This window comes from Ammospiza nelsoni, chromosome 1 (assembly GCF_027579445.1).
Source record: "Ammospiza nelsoni isolate bAmmNel1 chromosome 1, bAmmNel1.pri, whole genome shotgun sequence".
Lineage (NCBI taxonomy): Eukaryota > Metazoa > Chordata > Aves > Passeriformes > Passerellidae > Ammospiza > Ammospiza nelsoni.
The window spans coordinates 120,558,288-120,573,107 of NC_080633.1; the positions used below are offsets into that span (position 1 = coordinate 120,558,288).

General features: G+C 38.4%; 1 protein-coding gene across 2 annotated transcripts in view; it reads left to right on the forward strand.

Moving 5' to 3' along the window:
• Positions 1-14,820, forward strand: part of SULF1 (sulfatase 1) — a 185,591-nt gene that overhangs the window by 83,319 nt on the left and 87,452 nt on the right. For both annotated transcript variants that reach the window (XM_059479560.1, XM_059479553.1), the window contains one exon: positions 4,035-4,132. The gene's annotated coding sequence lies outside the window, so the exon portion shown is untranslated. The remainder of the gene's footprint in view (positions 1-4,034; positions 4,133-14,820) is intronic.

The following is a 14,820-nucleotide window of genomic DNA, read 5'->3' on the forward strand; positions in this document are numbered from 1 at the left end:
CTTAGGTAAATGGAAAGATTCCTGTTGATTACAGTGCTATTTGACTCTTCTACTATATGTCATTCAAGGGCTTATTTCATCATTACTCTGTTTCATCATCTAATATTACTCTTTTGTACGTATACATAAAGAGATTCCTAAAATCAGTGTTTCACCCCAGATGGTGCAATTAGGTGATTCTTGATTTTGTCTTATCATGTCCTTGAAACTAACATCTACAGTGCCTAGTAAGAAAAAAAAAATGTATATAAAAAAATCATCTATCTCTCTCAGTGACAGAGGGAGATATTTTTACAAATGAAAAAAAGAAATTTTCTTGTCCACGTGCAGTCAGCTTACTGACTGTGAACACAAATGATGTAAAGATGTTTTTTTAAGCATCTTCCCTCTGTTTAATTTGCTGTTCTAACCATTGTTTTCTTCATTAGCTTAGTTTCATCTTAATAATTTATTTTATTTTCTTTGCTATTACATTCTTGGCCATTAGAAAGCCCTTTCCTTCCAAAAAATTCTTTGCCCAATTTGTTTCCCATAACAACAACAATAATAGGGGAGAAAAATACTCCTTTTAATAGCAATTCAAGGGCCAAAATTCATCCTTTGGTACTTCTATGCAGTCATCCTTTCTGTGGGATTTGCACTCACGTTACTAAGGCTGAACATCTGGCCTTAGGCATCACAGCCCACCTCTCCACGTAGCTACAACAAGCAACAGTTACAAAACAGAGTGAGACCTCATTAATGTTTTAAAACTGAAGGAATAATATGCTTAATCATCTTGAATATTTGCATACCTATCCTTCCTTCACATTTTCTTATACTGTAGCTGATGGCTGATATTTCCTCACATCATGAGGCTTGGTCTAGCTAACAGGCTAAGTGGAAAAAACGTGTATGTCTTTTCTGAGTTCTTGGCCTTTCATTATAACACAGATTTTGCTGTGGGGAAAAAAAAATGTTCTAACTCTCCTGTTCATTCAACCAGCTCCTGTGGGAAGGGCCCTGGTGCACTCACCCATCCCTAGGGCTGGTCACCAAGAGTTATGGCACTCAGAAGGTTGGCAGAGCATTGCTGGCTCCTCTGATGTGGTCAAAGGGGAGCTTGTGTGGCCATTGGGACAGACGAGTTGTGTTGAGGGTCATTGACAGTGAGAGTGCCTTTCTTTAATCCCTCACCTCTTGGCCCAAGCAATATGACATGCTGAAAGGTGCTGAGGGTATCCAGAGAGAAAGACAAGGCTTCATTAGTTGTCCATAACTTTATATGACATTAATGGTGAGCAAAAATGTTCAATAGTAGCTAGTGACTATGTCAAAGAAACACTTCAGTCTGATTATCCTAGCAATTACTACCCTGCTAAAAAAAATGGAAACCAAACAACAATAATAATACTTTATTAAAAGCTGGACAAACTAATCTTTCAAATAAAAGAGATCCAAAGCCACATATTATGTAATACAAGAATAACATTAATTTTTACTTCTGTAGTTATTTCATGCCTCTGTATTTTTTTAACACTAAGAGTGTTCAGCACAGATTATGAGCTTAAATTTTCAAGGTGAAATTGCAGAAGACCTACTGGCTTTCAAAGGCATTACTAAACTGAAAACATAACAGCACATTGGTTTGAATTTTGATTTATTAGGAAGCAGGCTTAACTGAACTTACTGATTGGAATCTAAATAAGTTTTGCTGGATTTCTGCTTTGCACCTGCAGAAGCACCTTTAGAGAGCTATTGCCCTCTGTAGATACTGTATACTGCCTGTATAATCTTCTCAAGAAAATAATTAAATAAGAAAAATATTTGTTTATAAATGGAGAAAATTACAATACCAATATATTTTGCTGTAACTGCTCCCTGCTGAAATTTGAGACCATGGTCCCAGTGAAGTTTATGGGACAGCTCAAAAAAACATCAGTGTATGCAAAGTTTTTCTTACCCCAGCAGTGCTGGGGTTTACTGCTAGAAGTAAAGTGATAGGTATAGTGATTTCTTTGGGATTTTTTCCTTTCAAAATATTATTAAGTTTATTGCTTAGAAATTGCTATAATTTATATTGGTTTGTTTATTTATTACAGAAAAAAAGGACTGAACTGAGAGTAGAAAAATAATGATAATATTTCTTTCTTGCATAAGAAAAAGGTAAGATTTAGAGGACCATAATACTGCAGGTATTTATTTATGGCATACTAATGACTATGAGGTAATTTGTTAAGTTCCCAAATACTGGCAGCTTTTGATTTAAACTTATTCAGACCTTCACAATCTTGGCTGCCTAAAAACTGATGATTTAAAATTCACAATCCCTTCCAATTAACTGAGACAATGAGTCTACTGTTTATGCCACTGTATTAACCTGTTCTGCATTAGAGAAGAAAAGGTTACATTTCATTTTGTAGCAGCATATTAGGCCTGTATGTATTTCAGGCTCCTCAGTTTTGATTTATACTATCTCCAGTTTGGGTTTATTGAAGGGAGAGTTCATTCTTTTTTTCCTCCCACTCCATTCCCTGGGAGCTATAAATGCCCCAGTTATCCTGGGAAATTTTTTTTTGGTCCCAGGTACCCAGCTGTGACTGAAATAATGCTCCCCATCTGTGTTCATTGTTTGCATTGATGGTGTCTGTGCAAGTCACCAGGGCTTTCCTAATAAGGTTCAGTTTGACCTTTCAGAAATTCTCAAATGAAGAATCTAAGTGCACTCACCAGCCTCAAAAGAGATAGACTTCTCTGCCACTGCCCTTACAAACAGCTGTAAGAGACAGTGAAGGATGAGTGTTCCAAAACCAAAGTCAGCCCTCTGAGCTGCTCAAGAGTGTGCAGGCACCGGGCAGCCGGGGGCTGGCTGTTCTTCCCAGAAGGGTGGTGCACCGGATGGAGACAGATCCCGGAGAAGGGGAGCAGACAGACTGACAGACAAAGAGACTTCACAACAGAGGAAGAGAAAGTCTAGAGAGATGCCCTCTAAACTGACAGGCTGATTTTTAGGCAGGAAAGCACTGCCTGGTGGTTTCAGTGCCCACGTGTTCAAGGTGAGGGCTTCAAGCTGCACGTGCCGACTTCTGGTGTGGTGACCCCTGGTTCTCCTCCTTTTTTGTGAGAGCACTGGAACTGGTGTGACAACACAAGGTGAAAGGAATAACCCACCTGAAAAATAATCTTGTTTGCTGGTTTTCTCTAATAATTTTGGCTGGCATGGTTAGCACTTGGAGAGATTGGTTCTCTCACCTGGCTCCGCTCAGCCCCAGGAGTGTTTGTGCTGACACAGGCAGGGGAGAATCGCTGCCAGGATGGTGGGGGAAGGTGGTGTCTCTTCTGTCAAAAGCTTGTGCCTAGTTGAGGCTGAAACTATGGCTCACATCAACAAAATATTTACTGTGTTCATGAAAATAAATGAAGCAAAGCTCTTTTTTTTCTGTCAGGAAACCTTCTGACTGAAGTCGCCTATGAGATCTGGAATCTTTATGGTAGCTTGGTTCAAAAGCAGAGAAAGTGGATACATACCAGTTGCTTTTTATCAAAGGAAGAAGAGGAAGGCATTCAGATTAATAAAGCAGATACTGGTAGCTACCTTTTGGATGCCTAAAGACAAAATGGAATAATTTGTGGTTAATTTATATATGATTTCAATATTATTTCATTTTAACAAAGGACAATGAACAATTATGAAAGCTAAGACAACTATCTCCAAAACAGAAATTTCAATTAAAATATTACAAATATTCTCAGAAAGTGTCCTGAAAAGTTACAGATTTTAGTGATGAACATCTAGATATTTGAACCAATCATTAGAAACTGGGTATATTAAGGCTCTAAGTTTCAATTATTTTAACTATAGCAACCTGCTAACTTGCAAGCAAGGTAATTATGTGTGATAAACTTGATTCTATAGAGTGATTCAGCAAAGTAAATAGGAATTCATAAGCTAAATTTTGCAAATAAATTCTAACCCCAGTATGAACTGAGCTTATGTTGCAACTGTGTGATTCCTAGTAGTTTATAAATATTATTGTGTTCTCCCCTTTTTGCAGGTTGTGCCCATAATAAACTCACTGAGCAAGACATATGGACTTCTATCCAATGCTATGAAAATTAACCAAGGCACATTAACTTCAGGAAATTTTCAAAGGTACAAAAATAATATGTGTATTCAGCAATTAATTTAGCCAAATAAGCCATCAGCTTGTGCTACATAGTTTAAGTATTATGTCAGGTCAATAATTAAGCTGTAGTAAATCTGGAGGTTCTATTCTGCCAAACTTTAAAGGCTCGAGACTATCCCAGGGACCCTTCACATTTTAGTAACCCAGTGAATGATTACACAGATAGCTTTTCAATCCGAGGTTTGCTACTATTAACTTTCTATTTTTTAAGACATCCAGGAATTCTATGTTTTGTGGTTATTGAATAATATCCTGTGAAAAAATGTATGCTGTCTTGCTTTTATAAAAAGGAATATTTAATAGACTTCAGTTATATCAAGATAAAATGCAGTTTTCCTGTAGGGAAAGATATACATTAAGCAAAAATAATGGTTTGGAATTTTCCCTTGTTTATGTGAACATGACGATTATGAAAACATGAACCTAATCTCAGTGTATGCAGCTGGTCATGGTAAAGAAAAAGCATTTTGCAAGCTGTCTTATGTGACTCTGCCAAACCAATTCCAAAGTATCTGTGATAGTTCTGTGCTTTCAAGGTCTGGCTGACTTTTAGGTGGAACTCATAGCAAGTTGTGTGGTGACCTCGTGATGTGGGAATTATGGCAATAGACTCAGTATCAAATCATACATCTCAGCTTAACAAATAAAAATATAAAGCCACATGACAGAACACAGAGCAGGGAGTTTGAAATGCTCTGAGATTCATTTTTTCCCCCAGCTATATTATTTTCTGTCACCTCATTTACATAAAGTATTTCTGGTTAAACAATTTGCAAATGCATGTGATTTAATAGCAGGTATATGTGTGGCAGAGGTAAATTTGGACTTAAAATTAAGACATTGCTAGCAGTGAAAGACAGATGGTATACATCAAGTTTATTTCACATGCAAGTCTTTGTATGGAATTTTCTTGGAACCAGTAACTTTCTGACATGTTAGCTCATAGTTTATTTTAATTACAAAATATCTAAATTTCCAGATCTTCAGATAATGTTTCATAATTACTAGAATTAGCATAAGCTTATTCAATCTGCTTTATTTTCCCTCCAGATGTGTGGCTGCATAATGGTCCCATATAAAGCAGATATTATTTTCTTGCATGCAGCATATCAGAATATCCACACTTTCCTATACCAGTGATCTAGTAATTAACTTAATTTCCAATTTAATTTTCTCCAGCTTTATCTAAATTTTTACTACATTTATCTGTAGGTTTATCTATAATTTTCCTACGTTGCTTTTGAAGAGGTTAACCAGACTAAGGCCAAGAAAATGCATGCCACAGATTTCCACAGAAGTGGAGGTTATGAATAATATGATATAAATGAGTGCTCTTGATTTTGATGGAGAGAATGGATTGGATTATTATTTGCCATACCTTCCAGTCCTATTCAATGAAATGACAAGTGATCATTTTGGTCGTGTTCCCAGTCTACCAAAGGCAGGAAGCCCAAATAATCTTAAGAAGGATGTTATATTGGAAGAATTCCAATAATTTTTGGAGATCCAAAGGTTAATTTTTACTTTTTTTAGAGCTTGAACATTTTTTTATCTAACGTGAAACTTCAGTGGTTCACTCTTCATTGACTACATTATCTGCTGCTCTAGAGTGATTTTACAAGTTTATAAACATACCTTTTCTCTACAGATTTAGGGTCATAGTGAACCTCTCACTGTGAATGTACAGAAATGTAATTCACATTTGTCAGTATTAGGAATGCCTTTAGAATATTTATTATAAAATAAAGTGTTATCACTTGCACCATGGATAAAATAGTTGGGGAGTTCCAAGAAAAATGTAAAGGCAACTTTTTGACCTGAAGCTTAAAAATAATTTCTCTTATGTATATGATCTATTAATGACACACTCAGTGCAAAGACTTTTCTGGCACATTATCCACTAACATTCCACAATCCAACTTCAGTTAAGCTGAATTGTACTGAACCCTGGGGGTCAGATTTTTAGAAATGCAGTTTCATTACTGCCCACACATGTATCCCAGTTCCAGCTCCAAATATACACACAGGGTTCCCAGTTTATTTTTGGGAAGTGAAAGAGCTTGAAATACCCATTTCAGTCCACCTGAAATGAGCATGATCCTGAAATGAGAGCTGGAGAAGCTTGCATGTTACAAGACTTAAGAGAGTGAATCTGTATGAGGTCAAGAGTATGGGGCTGACCAGCAGTGTCTCCAAGAGAAACCCAGGTAGATGGTCAGATGGGTCTCACAGAATAGTTCAGAAAAATCCCAACAGGCAGTAGTTTGCTAGGAGAGGTTGGGAAGCTGAGGAACAGACACATAGAACATTAGAGCATGTAACATTTTCTTGCAGGTCAGTGCATCACCCTTCATTTTACTGTGTGCACACTGAGGGGGGCCCATCAGCAAGATATTGCTGAGAGTCCTGCCTGCAGGTGTACAGCAGAGCTACTGTCCTTTTTTAGGGCTCCTTTTTCTGTGCTGTGATGCTTCATTTTTATTTGTCTACACAGGATGCAGCCAAGTTGTGCTGAATCTGTAATAAGCTTTTCTCTAGCCAGAATTTTGTCAAGTGTTCTCCTTGTCTAGAGGCTTTTTCTTTCTCTCCTGCTAAAGGTCACAAGGAAATACTCATCAAAAATAGGGAGGTTCTTTAGGAAAAGTCCTCTAACACATACAGAGAGGTGCATCTCTGTATTGTGTGCCTATACAAGTTCAGACATGCACCCACAAAAAGATTATCTGCCAACAAGCCTGACAAGAAACTAGTCACTTCTGCATACCCCTGTGTGATCTCTACCACCAGTGACTTTAGTTCTCTGAGTACCATATTCCACTTTTGCCAATAAAACTGATTCTTTTTCCTCTCTTGTTGTCAAGTTTCTCAGTTAAGAAAAGTGGATTATGTAGAAGAGGATTATTAGCTGAAAGGCAAGGAGGAGTGGTAAATAATTTCTAACTACAATACTTATAGCTGAAAAAATTAGATATTAGAAAATTGCACAAATTTGCCCCTTCTTTTCCTCTACATTTTGTGACTTTCTTGCCTACATCATATTTCTGTTCTGACCTGGGTAAACAAGAGCCTTTTCCATTTGGTTTTCTTTCCCATCACACTCTCACACATAAGCCTTTCCCATGTTTCTCTATATACACTGTTGACTAAGATCTAGAGGGAGTTTTTTTACAGACTGTCAATACAGTAGAAAGTCTGTGATCTCAGAGCTTTCCCTTTAGAAGCTGTGAAAATGAAGATTCTTGGCTTCATTTTTAGTATATCTGTAACCTACCACATGTCACTTAACTTGTTTGCCTTTGTGGCTGCTCATCCCTATTAAATTAGTTCACACCAGTAGAGCTGCAAAGAGAAAGGATGAGGTTTTTCTCCTTCGTTTCCTCCTGCTACTTAGTGGGAAGGGGTTCTCAGCTGCTGGTTATGTTGCTTCACTGGTTTCCTTGCTGGTGAGTTTCTCTGCGCCACATGCCTTAATGAGGAACAGGCGGTCAGCAGTTCCATGGGCAGCGTGCTCAGAGCGTGCTTGGGAAAGGAGACACGGGCAGGAGTAAAAGAGATCCAAAGAGCTTCCCTTCCAACCTGCCCCAAAAGGAAGGCAGGAACTTTTTTTCTAAGTTTACTCTTAGGATTTCAAGAGCAAGCTGTCAAATTGCTAGTCTCTGGAAGTATTTATGAACCTTTTCCTGCATTTAGGTGGTGGGTTTTTTTCCTTGCAAGAGCCAAGTCACTTCCTTCCTGTCCAGTATCAGTCATTACTTACTGGAGAAATGTAACCATGCAAGGGCACCAAAATAAAACATGCATGGTCTGATAAAAATAATATTTCATGTAAGAAATGTTTTTAAGGTGGATATTGTAGAAGAATTGTATGTGTCATTATTTCCTCTACCTCCTCCCAAAGATTTCCCATCAGATGAACCTTTAAAAACTGTGATTTTTTTCAACCATTCTCTTCTACTGCCAGTAACTTGATCCAAAAGTATCTCAACATTTTTCTTACGAAAATGCAAAGTTGCCCTAGTTGGATTTTAATTGTTATAGAATCATAGTCATAGAATGGTTTGGGTTGGAACACATCTTAAAGACCATCTAGATCCAAATCCCCACCCAGGGCTGGAGCACCCTCCACTAGACCTTAATGCCCCATCCAAGCTGGCCTTGAACTTTTCCAGAGACAGGGCATCCACAGCTTCTCTGGGTGACGTGTTCTAGTGCCTCACCATCCTCAGAGAGAAGAATTTCTTCCTAATATCTAACTTAAATTGATCCTTATGTCTTTTAAAGCCATCCCCTACATGGCATTGTAAAATGTCCCCCTCCTGTTCTTCAGTACTAAAAGGCTGCCCTAAGGCCTCCCTGGAACATTTTCTTCTCCAGGTTGAACAATCCCAACTGTTTCAGCCTGTCTTCAGAGGAGAGGTGCTCCAGCCCTCTCATCATCTTAATGGCCCTCCTGTGGATATGCTTCAACAGCTCCATGTCCTTCTGGTGCTGGGAACGCCAAGAGCTGGATGCAGCACTCCAAGTGGGGTCTCACGAGAGTGGAGTGGAGGGGTGAAATCACCTCCCTCGACAGGCTGGCCACTGTCTTTGTCAGTGGCCAGCATGTTGGCTTTCTGGGCTCAAAGTGCACATTGCTGGGTTATGCTGAACTTCTTGCCAACCGAGTCTTTACCTCAGGGCTGCTCTCAATCCTTTCTCTGCCCAGTCCATATTTGTGCTTGATTCACATGCAGGACCTTGCACTTGGCCTTGTTTGTCTTCATGAGGTTCATATGGGAACTAGATCACATAGTATAGTCTGGGAAAGAAAGAAAGAAAAGAATACTAGAAAGGAAACTCTTTTGTGACGTTACACATTAGACCAAAATGACAAAAGAAACCTGTTAAAGCAAAAGCATGCAAACAGGCAGAACTGCCTAATGTCACGTAAGTGGTGAGATAAAGTAATATTAAAACTGTAAATGCTTTTTGAGTGGGGTACATGGGTATATGGGTAACATTTTTTGTTAGTGAGAAAAGTATTTGGACACGTGTTTATATATGTGCTATTGACATAGCAATGAAGCAGCTTACTGACTCAGGGCCAAGAAACAGTGATGGTAAAACTTTCCAGCATTTGTAGTTGCCTTGCAGTTTTACATAAGACATCATTCCTTATTGTTGCCTCAAGTTGTAATCATTTTCCCCACTGCCTCCTTACTTCTGGGGAAGAATTCAACCATGTTTCACACTTTATTCCTCATGTGGAAGAAAAATTCATGGGTTTCCAGCCAGTTTTGTGATTCCTAATATACAGGAATGTGTACAGAGGAGAGAGAGGTGTTTGTAAGAGACTCCCTATATAAGATATCATCCCCTTCTCACCTTCTTTGGTGTGACATTGCAGTGAGAAAACTGACGCCCTAGTTAATTGGATAAGCTGGTATTTAGAGGAATCTAGTCCCACCTTCTTGCTCTGGGCAAGACTTTCTGTGTGACAGCACCATGGCCAATGCCCCAGGGAAAACATTGCTTCACCACCTCTCAGGACAGACACATTTAAGATTGTGAAGTGCTTGGGTAAGGCAGTAGTGGGATGCTCATAAATGCCACAGAGAAATCCCAGGCTCCATGGCTCAACAGCCGTGTATCACATTTATTTCCAGGAGCTGATCCTGGAAGCTGCAGGCCACAACAGTTCCCACTGAAGGCTTTCCCTGACCCCTCAGTGATCAGAGATTCTATGGGATTTTGAAATCCTGTGAGATGTAAGTTAAGATGACTAAGGTAATAAAATACAAACACTGATTAACAAAGCAGGTCTTTATAGCCATTAAATTTATATTTATAAATAGCCATAGACATGACTGAGTGACAATGTTCAACCATGCAACAAATTAAAAGCAAATAAAGATATGATGACACAGTAATTGTAACTGAATTGAAAACATTCTTTTCCAGCATTTTTAGATTCTTATACACACATTAACTTTTTCTTTTAGGTAGCAGGCCTCCCCTACTTCATAGTTTAAATAGTACCAAATTAAACCATCGTGTACGCTGTGTGTTCCTGAATTTTTAAAGCTCCACATGACTATTGAAATAATCCAGACAACAAAAGAAAACAGTTTTTCTGTGAAAAGTTAGACTTTGAATTTCATTTGTGATTCAGATAAATTCATAAATATCCCCATGGCCATGATGCCATGGAAGTGGTGAACTGTGTTTGCAAAGGCTAATGCTTAGGTTACACTTAAAATTCCAGAAGGATTATATTCTGCCGTGTTCAAAACATAGTGGCTGTATTTTATGCCTCAAGGTACCCAACAGGATCATGATGAATTTTTAACCATATAAAAGAAAATGTGCATTTTAAAAATATTTTGGGGTGGAAGTGGTGATTTTTATTTTTTCTTCTATCTCGTACCAGCTGCTATTGTACCAACTTAAGAATGCATGATCTGATTCTCAGGTGCATGGCAATTTTTGGCTGGGTCTGGTGAGAAAAGTCTCTGTTGAGATTTTTCTTCCAATCTGAGTATTGTATCACACACACAACATAGGTTGGCATTAAAATAAAGAGAAGGTAAAGTGAAGCATGGTGCTGAAATACAGCATTAACAAAGATCTAACTATTAACTCACAGGCTATTAACTAGAATAGACAATACAGCAATGCTTATAGGTAGAAAAAATGGTGGTAAGAGAGAGCTGAGTGGATCTGTCTCATTCCAGGAATATATGAAAGGTAGAACAGCTCTACTGACTTCTGAAAATTTTGTGGTGATACTTATTAATGTGCAACTCTGTCATAAGACCAATATCATAAAGGTTCCATGTCTTCTGTGGTTCATGGTGGTTACAATGACCCTGTTAAAGCTATTCAGCTTCTGCAAGCAAGTTTACAAACATAACCTCTATCTTAGAAATCCCTATTGCTAAAGGTAGATGGGCTACACTAGATACATTTCTGTAGAAAAAGTTTTCTGCCTCCAAATTTTAGATGTCCTGTATAGAGTTATTCATTCGATTATCACCATTGTAGCAGCTGAATGAGACAACTATCTTTGGAAGACTTCTCTTCTGGTTTTGCTCTTGCATTAGTTCTAAATTTGCTATTCATCAAGTAAAATTGCTGAGTAAGAAAGCATCACTTTGCAAGTTGAATTTTCAGTGCAGTATAATAGTTAATGTGCATTCTTGATCTGTATATTGAATAATGAAAAAGTAGTTCTATTGATCAGTTTTAAAATCCAAACTTGAAATGAGTGCACTTTCTGTCTAAAAATGGCATAAGAAATTTCTGGCTCTGATGTTTCACTGTCTATTTTTTTGTTTTGGTTTGTGGTTCTTTTTTTTCTTTTTGTAGACATGTCCTTTCTGTAAATACAAATAAAGTAAAACATTTTCATGTTGCACTGTTACTTCACAATATGAAGAAAACAAGAGTGATCATTTCACCCATCATTGAAATGCAGCCATTTCAGTCATGTGTCATTTTATGGATGCTAGCAAACTAAACAAGGGGTTAATGAGCTCTAGAATAATATATGCTGTTAAAACTGCAGAGAAAACTCAAAAACCGTTTCAATAAAGGGAGATGTTTGACCTGCTTCAAGCTATAAAAGAAAATGTGTGATTCTCCTAAGTCCACAAACCCTAGATTAATGTTAGTGTCAAACTGACTCTGTGTTAAGCTCATTTGATATACCTCTGGGCTATAAGATGTTACTTTGCCAGCAGCAAAGGTCATATGTTTTCAGGTACTGACAGTGCAAGTAATGACAAGTTGTTTCTGTCTTTGAGTGGTTCAGGGTCTTTTTAGCTTTCATTCAATGAATTTGGCAAAGTGTAGCCTCTGCCCAAGAGGGCCCTGTGCCTTTGAGCATACAGCTGAGGGAATTATTAAACCTCCAGCTCTGAAATCTATAGCCTCATTTAGTTCAGACCTCCCAAAGGAATGTTTATGCCCTTAGCTAAATAGCAAACAATTTTTACATGGGTGGAAAATTTCTTCTTGATCAAAAAAAGAAAGAGAAAGAATCATTTATATATTTAGCCCTAAGAACATTTTTTTAAAAATACGTTTAGGTATGGTAGGTCAAACTAGACTTACAATTACGGTTATAGAAAACAAGAGCTTTTGTGAAACTTTGTGAGCACCAGTCTTAAGGAAGGAAGCCTGATCAAATAGCTGAAACTCAGGAGCAGAGCTGAAGTGCTGCTTTCCTGGCTCCTTCCTGGGTTGTTGAGTGACAAAATAAGTCGTGTAACAATACCAAGATTTACACAATGTTGTGAGTCATCTCTAACAGGTAATCAGAAAATACATTAAGCCACTCAGTTGGGAGCTCGAAACTTCCCAAACAGTCACAGAGTACACATGACTTCTCCTGTGCCTTGCAGTGGTGAAGAGTGCTTTGAGAAAAGTTTTGTTCTCTGAGGCAAAGGGCAATAAAGGGAGTTTAGGTTAGAATGCTCTGGGAACATAATTTGCTAAGTATTATCTGACACCTACAAGCTGTGGGGTAGGTTTTTTCCCTCCCAGCATGAGATCTGAGCAAGGGGAAATGATAACAGCTTGTAGTGGATGACAAGGGCTTGGATACCCCAGATAGCTGTCTCTTGCACAAACACAGATACAGTCAGTCTTCTCTGAGAAACAGATGCTTGGAGCCTGAAGTCATGTCCTTCCTCAGTCTCAGTGCTTGCTCTTTGCCTCTTTCTACATTATCCCAAAATTTTTGTTTGATGAGAAGCAGAAACGTCTCAAAAATGCCAGCAGCCCATCATCACATCAAGAGATCTAACCTGCAGAACTAAGGCCCCCCACTTAGCATATGGATCTTACCAGGACCAGCTTTCCTAGGAGAGGTGTATTTAACCTCTCGTCACCATTGCCTGGTGACTGAGGAACACTCCTGGGATGGGGCTGGATCTCCAGATCTCTTCATGAAGAGGAACCCTTGAAACTGAGACTTCCAGTTTCTGATGGATCCCCAGCATCCCATGAATATTCCATGAACAGTGTGTGCCTCACAAATAGGAGTCCTTTAGAGAATTATGCCTGTTTTGCATCTCCCAAACAGCTTTAGCTAAAAGGCAGGATCTCAAGCAATTAGTGCAACATAGACAGGGTGACAACTGAGCAGACCCAGAAGCCCAGCATTAGGTCTCCAAAGAACTTGAGGTATCTTGAGCTGTGCAGCACGATAGGTATGGATTATTTTAATTGCTCTTGTGAAGTTAAGCCCCTGAGTTTCTCTGAAAGGGCAATGATGTGATTTGTGGCATACTTGCTGAAAAGCACATTGGTTCATGCTGTAGTGACCCAAGTACCAACAGAGATTGTTAATTTGTTTGTATATGTTTCACAGTTCCTAGAAGTGCCTATAAAGGATTTAATTGAACCTGATTAGCTTAATCAGCACAGATCTGTACATGGACATGCCTTTCTCACATCTGTGCCATTTGTTTCACTGCCTCCTTTCTCTTTTTCCTTTAGTCACAGTTTTTCTTAACAAAGTTTACATAACTTTAAAATCCATAGACTTTTCTCTGGGTATTTTCCTTTTTATTCTCTTTTTAGTTGCATTTTTTATCTCTGTAGAAAGTTGCAGAAGGTGTAAAACTGGCAAAAAGAAATATAAGGAGCAAAAAGATGAGACTAAGTACCTGAAAATGGAATATAGTTTGCCCTCAAGCTTTTCACGGCAAAATTTGGGATCTGGACATTTCCCTGAGTGTGTTTAGGACAGCTGAGCAGAGAAAGGGGAACAGACCACCATCGAGTATGTTGATGTATTAGGCTTCGGGAGAAAGTAAAAAAATATTAGAGGACAAAGCTGGCCATGCTTCCCCTCACAGTAACATTGGGTACTCAGGCACAACTTCCCTAAAGCAAAAGGAAAAGCATTAAAAAATATTTTTAGTACTGCTTTGTCAGTGTCACTCTTCCAAAGGCAACAGCATTTTATTTGTTTGCATTGACAAAATTCAGGGTTACAATTTTTTCTTCTGAACACAAGCCTATATTTTTCATCTGAACTTCAGATTGCAAAACATTAATTTTTTTTCCTCCCTTTATGAGAAAATAAGTGTACTACACTTTAAATGCATGCATAAGAAAGGAACGTAAAACATGTATGTGTATGTGCACCTGTAAGGAGATGTCGATGAAGACATAGGTGTCACTTCTAGCCTTGTGACAAACACTTTTTCCCCAGACACAAGCTGGGAAATCATGAAAATGTATGAAACTGTCCCCACTGTGACTATTTAATCTTCTTCCTCTTCTTCTGTCACTTTTGTACTTGTACAATAATGCATGCAACTTGAAGGAGAATCACCAGGGAGATTTCAATTTATGTATGTATGGTAGGTTGATTATGTCCTAAAATTTTCAAATTTTCACTTTTCAATATTTTTTCTGTAAAAAGGGTAAGGCAATAGCTCAGAAAATGACACCAATTATCACATCTGCTGAGTTGGATCAGGACACTTAGACATAGGTGCTAGGTTGTGAATATCTGGACTCCCATTATAGGCAAAAGTGTTTGAGTCAATACCGCCAGTGGAGCTTGGACAGTGAAATAATTTCCAGGTTCCCCCAACTGTACAGGCTAGATTGTCCTAGATTGTCCTCTGTCATAAGAGCTTAAACATCTACCAGCATT